The sequence below is a fragment of the Falco punctatus genome (assembly GCF_963210335.1).
Source record: "Falco punctatus genome assembly, chromosome: 11".
In the NCBI taxonomy this organism is placed as follows: domain Eukaryota; kingdom Metazoa; phylum Chordata; class Aves; order Falconiformes; family Falconidae; genus Falco; species Falco punctatus.
In genome coordinates this window covers 19,489,800-19,502,285 of record NC_137591.1, presented here as the reverse complement: position 1 = coordinate 19,502,285, position 12,486 = coordinate 19,489,800, and the positions used below count along the sequence as shown (strand labels likewise).

Sequence of the window (12,486 nt, the reverse complement as noted above, 5' to 3'; positions counted from 1 at the left end):
GATAAAGCAGCAGAAGATGAAGGCAGCATCAAAGAATGAGCAGAAAGGAATGGCCTTTTCAGAAAGGCTTCTAGAGGTGAGCCACAGATTTACTGGTGGTCCTTTCCACTTCTCTCCAGAAGCATCCATATTTGAGTTCTGGGACTCAATTAAGCAAAAAGTTTCCTTTTCATACAGGAACACAAGCAGAAAAATCTTCCACATTGAGACACAAGCCAAGACAAACAGTATCTTGAATGGAAAAAAGGATAAATATCAGGCAATACTGTACAGAGGAGGAAATGGACCAAACAGCTGCAATCGAATTTAAGCCTGGAATTTAAAAATAAATGTATCACTGTATTAATTTGGCTGGCTCCTTTACAAGAAGGGTGACGACTGCGTTAACTAAAGATCAGCAAATACAGTATCTGGCTGTTTATTACCTTGATAGCAGAGTATGTTCTCAACAAAATTCCAAGGCAAGTATGTATTGCTGTTTGCCTAGTCACTTCTCACACCCCTTAGCAGCTGAGCATGCAATCTGTGTAAAAAACTTCAAGAACAGCCAGCTGCAGTTTTAAGAAACTGATTAACGTCAGTTAATGGATAGTGGCCCTAAGTGGAAACTGCCCACTCCAAAGCTGGAATGCAGTCCCAAAGCCCCTACATTATAAACAAACCAATCTGACACTCCACAAAAACTTCGTAGTAGGTCAATACGGACTATTCCAAAATAAATGTTACCTCCCTAAATTCTACTTCCAAATTATTTACTAGAACCATGGGACAATGTACTTGTAAACTTAGCAGTTTTTTGCAGGTACCAGGTAATAGCAGCTGATGCATCGAAGGAGCCAAGTTGAATCACCAGAGACAAAACAGCCTTTCCTGGGTTAAACTCAAGATTTGCTCTCCCCCTCTTACACCTGTTTTTTCCTCAAACGAGCCTCAAGAACCAATAAAAACATGTGAGGATATCTTCAGAGGGATGAGCATGGAGGGAACACTACAGCATAAATACCAAACCTGTAGTCTTCCTAAGACTATCAATAGCTAGTCCAGACACGGTTGTGTACGGAAGTATCAAATAAAAGGCATTAAACCAGACTGAGATTTTTAAAGGGTTCAGTGTTCCCAGTTTCATCAATTTTGAAAAGCTCTTCTACCCACATTAAAAGCTAGGACTTCAGTATCAAATCCTGTAAAAAAATTTTCCATTTTACTGAATGATTCTTTTACAGTGAAGTCTAGTATACTGCTATTGCTGATTAGTCTCATCTTCAATGATCTCCAGGCAACACAGCTGAAAGCCTTACAAATCACATTAAACAGAAACTTGTAAATTGATGTAGTTTTAAGCAAGCTATCTCAATTAATTACTGTAATTAAATAAATCTGCAGTATCTTTACAATATATTAATAAAACATTTTATTTGAAATCATGACACTTTGCAATAATTACACTACCATCATTTTATTCTCTTCTGACTGAATTGTACATCATTCATTCCATAATTTTATCTGACCACAATTTTAGTCTGCAGTTACTCAAGTGATCTTACTTGCAGTTTTGAAGCACTGGCACAAGAGTAGGTTTTTCCCCCTCAGTTCCTTGCTCTCCAGGCTGCATAGCATCACCAGTCTGAGCTTCTGATTCAGTGAGTGGGGGATTAAAAGTTCAATGCCGTATTTTGCTTTCTAAATTCTTAACACTTATGGAGTCCAGTATAAGGAAATACATATTATGCCCTAATAAGATTCCACAAAGAAATTGTTCAAAGCATGGAAAAGCAGGAATCGGGTCATGTTCAGGAAAAAAGACCAAAACATTTGGCATCAAAAAAACCTCAGTGCATTTGTGGATGGAAACATTGTATTTTATTATCACTTTAGGAAAAGCAACAAATCACTTAACAACACAACTGCAAGCCCACAGTAACCAGACTGAGAAAATATGGCTGATGATGTAACTCAACATTGATCACAGCAGTCCTTGTTTACTCTACTAAATTCCGTGAGGGTTTCTCAAATAGACCTGAATTATGAATAAATTGAAAAGACAGGTTAAACTCTACATAATGTTCTTCCTTCCTACATCAGCTGTACTGCAGAACACAAAAAGACCCAACTCTGTTCAAGAAGTACTGTAAGTTACAAAACACAGTTACAGCAACTACTTGACATCTTAAGATTTTATCAAACTGTTCTCCTTAAATACGAGCTATTTCTATGAAATATTATGCAGCTTGCTTTTTTTTTTTAATGATTACAATTATTTTTAAATAAAGGTCAAGGCCTTAAATACAAATTATTCAACATTTTACATGAATGAGAGAACTGCAGATAAATTCATGTATTTAAAAAAAACAACAAACCAATTTAGTGTTTGTGTAAAGAACTACTTGCTGTGTTACATTAACATTATTATTTACAGTTATTATTAGTTACATTAACAAAAAATGTGTTACATTTACAGTGTCTGTGTAAACAACTACTTGCTGCGTTACACTAAAAACTATGGAAACCATAATTGGACATAAAATACATGTCCTGGTTTCATCTGGGATAGAGTTAATTTTCCTCTTAGTAGCTGGTGCAGTCCTGTGTTTTGGATTTAGTATGAGAAGAATGTTGATAACACACTAACATATTTTAGTTGTTGCAAAGTAGTGTTTACCCTGAATCAAGGGCTTTTCAAGTTCCCCGTGCTCAGCCAGTGAAGGAGGTGTACAAGAAGCTGGGAGGGAGCACAGCCAGGAGCACCGACCCCATCTAGCCAAAGGGATACACCATCCCACAGAACATCACACTCAGTATTTAAACTGGGGGGAGCCAGCCAGGAGCTGCCGATCGCTGCTGGGGGGCTGGCCGGGCATCGGTCAGTGGGAGGTGAGCAACTGTATTGTGCGTCACTTGGGTTTAGTTTGTTGGGATTTTGTGTGTGCGTTATTCCTCTCTTCCTCTCTCTCCTTTTCATTACAATTCTTGTATTTTATTTCAATTATTATTCTTATCTTTTTCCCAGTCCTCCTCCACTGGGCGGGGAGCGGCAGGGTGGGGGTGTGAGCCAGTGGCTGTGTGAGCCAGTGGCTGTGTGGTACTTAGCTGCCAGCTGGGGTTCAACCATGTTACCAGTATAGTGTAGTACACCTTTCCCTATTTGTCTTCAGGACAATTAATTATAAATTTGTATTTTAATTAGCATATGTTACAATTCCAACAATACATTTCAGTTTTTCTGATCTTTTAAACCTCTTCAGTGCCCAACTGTTTTTGTTTTCTACTTTTTTCTCTATGTTTATGCATTCCTGCTTCCTTTTCTATGCTAGGATAATAGCTCTTCTGTTTTACTGCCTGAACTGATTAACACTTCTCTCTCTTCCTGCCTGCTTGTTTTTATAATTATCAATCTGGTCTTCTGGTCTGTCTTTTCTCCTTGCAACTGCAATGTGCTTCTTCCTAACAGGCAGACAAGAACTGCTTCCAGCTAAACTAGTTTATGCTTTTCAAACATCCTGTTAGTTTTACATTTAAAAACTAACAAACGAGCTGTTTCCATATAAAGAACAAAACAGAGAGTGCCTTGCTTTTTTGCTTCCTGTGAGTTCTGGATTGTATCTTCCAGACTAACCTGCAAATCTTACCTCGTTCCTCTCTGCAAACAATCTATGTATTACAGTTAAAAGTGGAAAAAATGTGGCTGTAGCAAACAAAGACTAAACATTTTATAGACTACAAGATTAATATCAATGAGATGGTTCAGAGCAACAACATCAAAAGCCATACCGACACTGGAAATAAAGCAGAGGCACTCAGAAATTAAGATAAAAAAGTTAGTGGTGCATATACATGAACTAAACTACTTCATATTACAAAAAAAGTTCAATATAGACTGTACAGGCAGGATAGTATGAAGAAAATCTAGTAGTCTTTTGGAGACAAGAAAAGGAAAAGTATTTCCAAAAAAGAAATTCTGACAACAAGGCTGACCTTCAGGACACGGAGTTATTTTGCTTGCAAAAACTGAGAGACTCGTGTTAACATTAAACCACATGTCGTAGCTTGAAAATATTAAGTAAGAAAATTGGCTAGAAATGCAGACTTGAAGTTCTAATATGCAAAACAATGGGAATTAAAAAATTACTTTTAGCTGCATGAAAGACTACTTTGCTCTAAGGGATAAAGAATTAATAAATTCATAGCATGAACACAGTATGTAAAATCCATTTGCCTGTTGAACTTCTGTATATATTCTTTAAAAGCAATACCAGTGTCAACTTTGATTTTAAAAAGTCAATTTCTATGATTAGGAAAATGTTTGCATGGTAAAGTGAGCAAACAACTCAGAAGTAGGACTGAACTGCTGGAGACCTAGCCATGCTGTAAGATAATGTATACAGCAAGTCAGGATTCTGGAGTGAAGCTAAAAATGGAGAGCCACAATTGAGGAAGTGAAATACGAAGTCTGTGCTTTCCTCTGTAAAGATGTCCTCAGACCAGCAGCAAAGGAAAGCTTTGGATACTTCCAACAGAAAGTCAGGTCTGGCAAGAGGGGATGTCTTGTTTGGCAGCTGACAACTTCACAGGTGTGACAGACACATTTATTTTCCAGGAAAGGGCAGCAATCTACCACAGAGAACAGCAGCAGAAACATTTGTGAGCGCTTTTGGAATGAGCAGCCAGAACTACAACAGAATCAAATTCTGCATCTGGAGATCAGCAGATCAGCTGAAAGACATTAGAGATTACAGCTGTGCACTCCAGTTCACCCATGCAACTGAACGTACCAATTGGACTGAGGATTAGATTTTAACACGGTTTGTTTTCTACCAGCAGAGCAAATTGATTGAAACAGTTCACAGCTGGGACACTACACCCATGTTAAGACAAGAGGGCATCTCAACAACCACTCCTGTTTGTCCAGCTTACAAATCACCTCCAGAATTTTTCAGTTAATGGATGGGCATGTCCATAAGAATTAAAACAGTGTATTTACCTCCCTGTATCAGCATGCAAACAAGTAAAGAAAAATTCAATTCTTCACAAATTTACCTATGGGTCTGCTTTCTGTTTATCTCGGGGAACTCCTGCTCTGCCTTCCCTTGGCAGGCTCGCTGCCTGCCTCACTCCACCAGGAGAGCTGTTTCCTAAATGCACCATCTCCTCTTCCTCAGGAAGCTCTACCAACACAGCTCACAGCAGCCAGAAGGTGGGTTACAGGCATCCTTCCTCTCTGCTACCCACTGCAGTCCATTCACATTCTGCTCGTCAACAAACAGGGTTGGTTGATTTGGGTACGTATCAGCTTTCATTTAACACCTTTTGCTATGAGTTAGTAAGGAGGTAAGACACTGTCTCAAGCAAACAGGATGGATTTCCTAACCACCACCACTCAAGAAAAATATACACACACACAGAGCACGTAGCATTAACCATACATCCCTGCTTGTAGAATACAAGCATAAATAAAGTATATACCAGGAAATCCTATTTTGAAAGCCGGATCAGAATCCACTCACTTAGCTTTCAAATAGCTCCTTAATCTCATTACTTTTAATTGTGAGGAAATTTGCTTAAAAATACTTAACCAGATTTTTTTTCACATATGCTCTTTATACAGATCTTTAAAATATACTTGAGTTTGATTTGCATTTGAACCAAAGCTTAATTCTGAAACAGTAACTCTCCACTTAGTTCTGCTTTAAGCTTAACTCCCGCTTTAACACACATCAGGCCATTTTCAAACAGCTCTATGCCGAGACAACAGCAGATCACAAATCATATAAACACATTTTCAAGCATTACTGGATTAAAACAGTTGCCACTTTAACAGAGGGACAGCACTACACTTGCCTTGTATATACAAACGACATAATTATGTCCATTCCCCATAATACCAAGAAATCTTATTTTCACCATAGCCAAGCCAGAAAGAAGCACTTCCCTCAGTCTTCTGGGAGTGGCTGAATGCTGTTAATAAGCAGACAGAAGCTCAGGCAGATTTCAGTTCTAGTTATGTCACTTGCGAAAGGAAGACTAAGTTTAACCATAAATGAAGTAAGCATGTTAAGATGCACCACAGGAAAAAAATAATACTGTTGGTACAATGCTTAGAGATGCTGTTGCTTACTGTAAGAAACACCTGGAGAAGATCCCATCGCTACAGCAACACTGGAATAACACTGAGTTTAAAGCAGTAGGGTTATAGAACAACGAAGCAGCAGAATACTGAATTCGCTGTATGACTGATAGTCATGCAAGGCCTCACATGAAGCAGAAGTTCTGTACAAAACCAGCACATTTGCAACATGACTAACATCAGCCTGCAGAACACTTGCAAGAACGAAGTACCTGACTTGGAAAACAATGCTGCAAGAGGTTTTAATTTTGAAAAATTGCGTAAAGAATAATTTCGTTCTTCATTTAGAAAAGTTTATTGCATGGTTTGACACTCAATGTACAAGGTGAGTATTTCAGTGTATGACTAAACAATTCATTGGTGAAACTACTGAAAACTTTAAAAACTTTTAAATGCCTCTCTACAAACTATAGATACTTCCACAATATTACTAAAAATGCCTCCACAGGAGACTGAATAAGCAAGCAGCCCTGATATTCTCCAGCTCTTGCATGTGTGACAACCTATGTTTGCATTCTAAAGGATCTGTTTTCCAAGAACTTGGAGAAACAGGAAAGAGATCTTACCTACTGCCAACTTAAGTTCCTGCTCTGGCCAGTCTGGCATAGCATCTAACAAGCAGAGTACCCACTGCTTTTTTCTCTCCATATACTGTGGGAATGAAGTTAGAACAGTGTACTCAAGAAAAGAAAGGAAGGGTATTGATGCTATAAAGGAAAATGGTTCCCCAAGAGTAGGTAGTTATTAACAAGGGGATAACAAGGGGAGAGGTACAGAGGAGACAACAGGCAAAAGCTCAAGGTTTTGCCAATGGAGTATTACTACACAACAGCTAGATACCTTAACGTCACAAATTCAGAAGAAAACAAGTTCCACCAGCAGCTTTGCTGCTCATTCTGTTGCAATGAGCACGCATCCACTGCTTTGCAGGACACGGTCTTTGCTTGTCAAATTACACTCCATCCCTTGTATGTACATGCACAACTCTGTACAAACTGTATTACAGTCTGCCCAGCTGCACTACCATGAAACGCAGCTTACCACCTGAGTTTTACTGAATTGTGACATAAGTAAAATAACTACTAGTTTGCATATAATTTAGTCAGAGTCTATACTATAGTTCTGAACTATAGTGTAGTCTGTAACAGAGTCATAGCTCTGAACTCACCAAAAAGCCAAGATGACTGTGATAACAAGCAATACAAATTTAAAACAAGGAAGTACTTTCTGCCGGCTGGGGGAGGCGAGAAAGAAAGGAGAGTATCCACTTCCCTGTAATCCAAATATCACTTCCCTATATTTATCTGCTCAGCTATTAAGTAGACCATTCTGAGGATACCATTTTTTACTGACTTAAAAACTACAGTGTTTAACAAGTAGGGTGCACAAATCCCACGGAGATGGGTCAATTTGGTGTATTTTGCATTAAAGATGCACTTCTAAGCCTTATGTCAGTGGAATAAGTAGAAAGAAAAAACCTGTTTGGTATGGGTTGAATCATACTGTTTATCATTCTGACAATCAGGACAAACATCATATAAAAATACCTACACTGAACCCAAGCACTGAGTATCAGCAGCAGAACTTCACCATTTCAACACAGAGTAAGGTATATCCCTTTTAACTTTCTTCATATTGCATTTAATAAAGGTGCATGTTATTTAGAATATTAAACCCAAGTCAACAGTTCCTTAAACAAAATATATTTCATGGCACTATTTCTAAACAGTAATTGGAGTAAACAAACTTGTAAAATAAAACTTGCAGCACAGGAATAAAACACATGTATCCTGGTGTTAACTTTTAGATCACTTCTCACAGGAAGTGTTAACTACAACACACAGTAAACCTACACAAACTTGGTACAGAAATAACATGCATTGGACCTTCTGGTAAACGTGAATCTTTTACCTTTAAACACAGACCCAGAGATCCATACAGCATCTCTTAATTTAGCATAGCTCTGATAAAGCTGTTTCAAGTACTGACTCTATTCCTAATGTAGGAACGTACAGTGAATGCAACTGGAATATAAGAATGTATTTCCTATTATCAGCATAACTGTACTATACAGACTGTCAACAAATACTTGCTCTTCTAAATCACTCAGAGTAAGATACCCATACACAGGTATTATGATCAACTCTTCCTTTTTATTGAACTGAATCGTTAGCCTTTCACTGTTTAGGAAAGACAGCAAATATTAAGAGAAATAACCAACACAGACTGTTCTGAGGACACTTGCTTCTCATTAAATGGGAGCAATAGTCTTCAATACTTCAGATGAGAGATAGCTGGGGACTGGTCTGGTAAACTTACAGAACTGGAAGGCTTAGCTGTTAACTGATTTATCATACGTTGTTTGGTTTCGTCAACTCAACAGACAAGGGGATTTTCCTGTAAAAAGTCCTACCCTAAGGTGAACTTCCCTTTTCAGTTTCACCTGTGAATATTTTAGTGTTCAAGAGAAAGAATACACAAGCCACATCTTTTACCCTTCACAAATATGCTGCAAGCAGCAGTAATACTTTTCAAACTATTATAAAACCAGATCCATGTATTTAACAGGAAATTAACATGTCAGTAAATTAGAGCCTTCCTATCTTCTCTGGAACATTATTTCAGATAAAGGTAACACCCTAGGGAAAAACAAACAAACAAAAACAAACACAAAAAAAACCAACCACCACCAAATCCACAAAAATCATCCTCTATTCACAACAGAATCTACTGCACTCATTGTTTCTAAAGCAAAATTCATAGTAACATTAACATAACTGAATAAAGCATTTAAACTAAAACCAGATGTTACTACTGGCATCTTCAAAACAATGGAATTTTTCAAGGTTTTGTTACCCAGATAAAATGTAGCACAGTTCTGTTGTGTATGAGTTTACCACAGAGCTTTTAAGATATAGCCCTAGAAGTATACAGTAAACTCCTCTTATATTCCACTATAGATGTCAGAATCATAACCTGTATTGCAAGAATAACATTAAAATTATTCATAAAACTTTTTTTTCTAGTAGAAATGTACTTTCTTTTCAAGATCAAGTAATATAAACACACGCTGTTCCCCTTCCAGGTTAACAAGGTATTTTTCCTTCCCAAATACCTTAAATTGCAAGGGAAACAGGTATCAGTGTGCTGTAAATTAAGCATAATCATATGCACTTTCATTAGAAAAGTTAGATCTTTAAAACAAGAAAACACCCCTATTACAGCACATTTGGACACTGAAATTGCATGTACAAAAGCTGAGCACAAATTTCAGCATACTGAAAAAAAAAAATCCACATTTTTAAACTGTCATAGTTACGTTTCTCATTCTTTCCAAAACACACATAAAGCCCAAACTCAGAACAGCTCAATTTCATACTGTTTCTGTAATCTGGTATACCAATTACATCGGTATTAAAAAACAATGGGCTCCGTAAATATATTCCCCACCACTGCAGGAGTTCAATACTGAAAGCAAGCAAATCTATAGCACAATCAGTGCAAGTATTTCTGAAGCCAGACAAATAGTACTCACCTTCGGGACAGAAGTAACCGTGGAAGGATGAGGTCACATCTGGCAACACTGACAGCAGCCAGCAGCCATTTCTTTTTGAAAGCCAATCAAACAACCAATGTCGAAATTAAAAGGTAGTTCAGCAGGAACCTACCTTCTGCAGTTATTTCCTTCCTGACTAAATTAATAAAAATACAAGGGTATGCACACTGAAATACAGTGCAGACCAGAAAGGTACAGATAAACAAGCATCCAATCTAGGTATCTTACCTGTGATTGAAACAGAAGCGTCTTGGACACTTTTTCCCTCTCATGATTTCTCAGGATCACTTTTTAAGTATCTTCTAATCTGGTTTTTCATCTCCTGTCCATATGCTACTTCCCTTTTAATGCCTTCTTCAAGCCTCTTTTGCACAATTTACCCTACTGACCTAACTTCACCATTTACTCAATAGGCAGATACTGAGAACATTTTCTGTGCCCTGATCAAGAAACACTTTGGGTAACCAATTTAACAGTATCTTAAGCACTATGTTAATTCTATACTCCATGCAAAGCAGCTTGTTCCATTGATGACAACCACAGAAAAAACACTAGTGTAGTAACTAATTAGTAGGTTTCTTTCCTAATGACTTTTCAGTATTACCAAATGAGAAATAATAAAGAGCAAAACAGTAAAAAAAAGTGCTTAACAATATACTGGAGATGTAGTTCAAAATTCAACTGCAGTTCAACACAGTAATTCACTATGAATCATAGTACTTCCCTTTCAAAATCCAGCTCCAACCAAAGAACCCTATAAAACTAACACTCCTTACTATGCATCAACCTGTAAGTAGAAGAAAGCTGCACTGTCTTTTTCTTGCCTGAAGATGTGGAACCTCTCAGATTTTGTGTCACTGCCACATCCCATTCTTTATTTCCCATATGGAAAGCCCTGCTATTTGTAAATTTCTTCAACATGAAGTACTACTCGTGTCTTTACTAAGTACTCATTTCACTAAGTCCTCAGGGAATTAGAATTGAAAAATATTAAACAATAAGCGATAAATATCAGCAAATAATAAATGTTCTAGGAACTGTCATAAAATGCTGCATAAATTCTGAGAAACAGCCTCAAATACTGAATAAAACATGACATAATGACAAAACCACAAAACTGTTTCTTTTACACTGAATAAAACTGTTATGTCTTTTCTTATTACATTTACTATAAAACTGAAACCATTTAATTGCATATGGGAGTTCCAACTTTGTTTTTTTAACATTATGAGCTTGATTGAAGACCCACTGAAAATCTGTGTTTCATATCTGGGAAGCCTTAACACTTTATATCCTAGCAAAAACATTTTCAAATCAGTGATTAAAGCATGCTAGTTTGTAATCAAAAACACATCAGGATTTTGTGGGAGAAAAAATTATAAAGTGCCTTTGCCCTAAACATCTCTTTTTCTATTTCATAAATCATTACATACCAATGTGTAAAACCATGCCTATCCTTCAGAAAGAAAATAAAAACAAAATAAAAATTAATAATTTTGTTATCTGTGTCAATATCTGAATTCAATGCATCTTTAGTATATAACAGGAAATTAAAGCCACTCCTCAGCCACTCGTTTTTTCTGAAGAGAATGATTTCAAAAGGAAGAAAGCAAGAAAATCTAAAGAGAAGAGTTTAAAGATAACTACGTATCATTCCCGTGAAGGAGAACAGTCATAGATGTTTTTTGTTTGTAACTATTGTCTCCATAAACCTCAGACAAACACCAAATATTATTTAAAACGTTCAAAACATCATTTATCAAAATATGTTTGACTAAATTTTGAATGTTCTTCTGTATCACAAAACAGTCACATAAAGGATTTATTTCCCAAATGCTTTAAAATGCTTGGTAAGAATAAGCAAAATTATTACACAGCAGAACGGGCAATTCACACTTAAAAAAATCACAAGAGTTATTGTGACAGCAAAATTTGTTTTCATATCATAAAAACCCCAAACGAAATATGTAACTGATAAACTGAGATACTTGATCTTGGTACAAAATACTATTTAATGTATTTCCACTCTCTAGCTTCAAAGTAAATTAATAAACTGCAACAAAGGTAGCAAAACTGAATCAAGTAAGTGTCAAGAATATATTCTTATCTTAACCTGCAAGCAGTATCCTGAAATACCTCTCTAGGAATTAAATCCTCAATGCCAAGTTTTTACTTGAGAATGTTAGATTTCTTTGATTGCTTTATTGTGAAGCAACTTCACTCCTGGGTGAATCAAAAATAACCTTGTACAGTCTAGAAAGATTTATACAGAGAGAGAAAAACAAAAGAGAAAGAATACTGCTTACAATTTGATCTTCCTATCTGGAGGAGTCATCCAGAGAACTAGATTTTAGTCCAAGTCATTTATATGAACGTAATCCTAATGATAATGGCAGGAAACACAGGTTAATTCTTGGCATGTCTTAAATTGAAGATAAAAAAGAAGAAAAGCCTATACTGTAATAAAATTTATTTTCAGCTCTGGAAGTTATATTGGACTTGGTTTTATTGTAATTTTTAAAAACTCAGTTTTTGAATTAGGTGATACATATGCAGGAACCAACTCATGTGAGATGTGCTCAGCATTAACACACATTTTGCATCAGTCCATTAGGCTGGAAATACTCATTTAATACCAACCTGTTGCAAAGTTTTTTTGTTTGGGTTTTTGTGTGTGTGTGTGTGTGTGTGTTGGTTGGGGTTTTTTTGTTACTTACATATAATCCAAAATTTTTATGCCTCTCAGGAACATATACTAGGACAAACACATAGTAAATACTTGAATCTCTAGTATTCCACAAACTGGATC

General features: G+C 36.6%; 1 protein-coding gene and 1 long non-coding RNA gene across 4 annotated transcripts in view; both read right to left on the bottom strand.

Annotated features, from left to right (window-relative positions):
* The window catches only part of FNBP1L (formin binding protein 1 like), a 60,106-nt gene that overhangs the window by 32,003 nt on the left and 15,617 nt on the right, over window positions 1-12,486 (bottom strand). The gene's annotated exons all lie outside the window — the stretch shown is intronic.
* On the bottom strand, window positions 1,838-8,172 carry LOC308071574. The gene is made up of 2 exons (XR_013931248.1): window positions 5,035-8,172; window positions 1,838-2,017 (listed from the first exon to the last, which is right to left on the bottom strand). It is a non-coding gene; the product is annotated as an uncharacterized lncRNA (long non-coding RNA).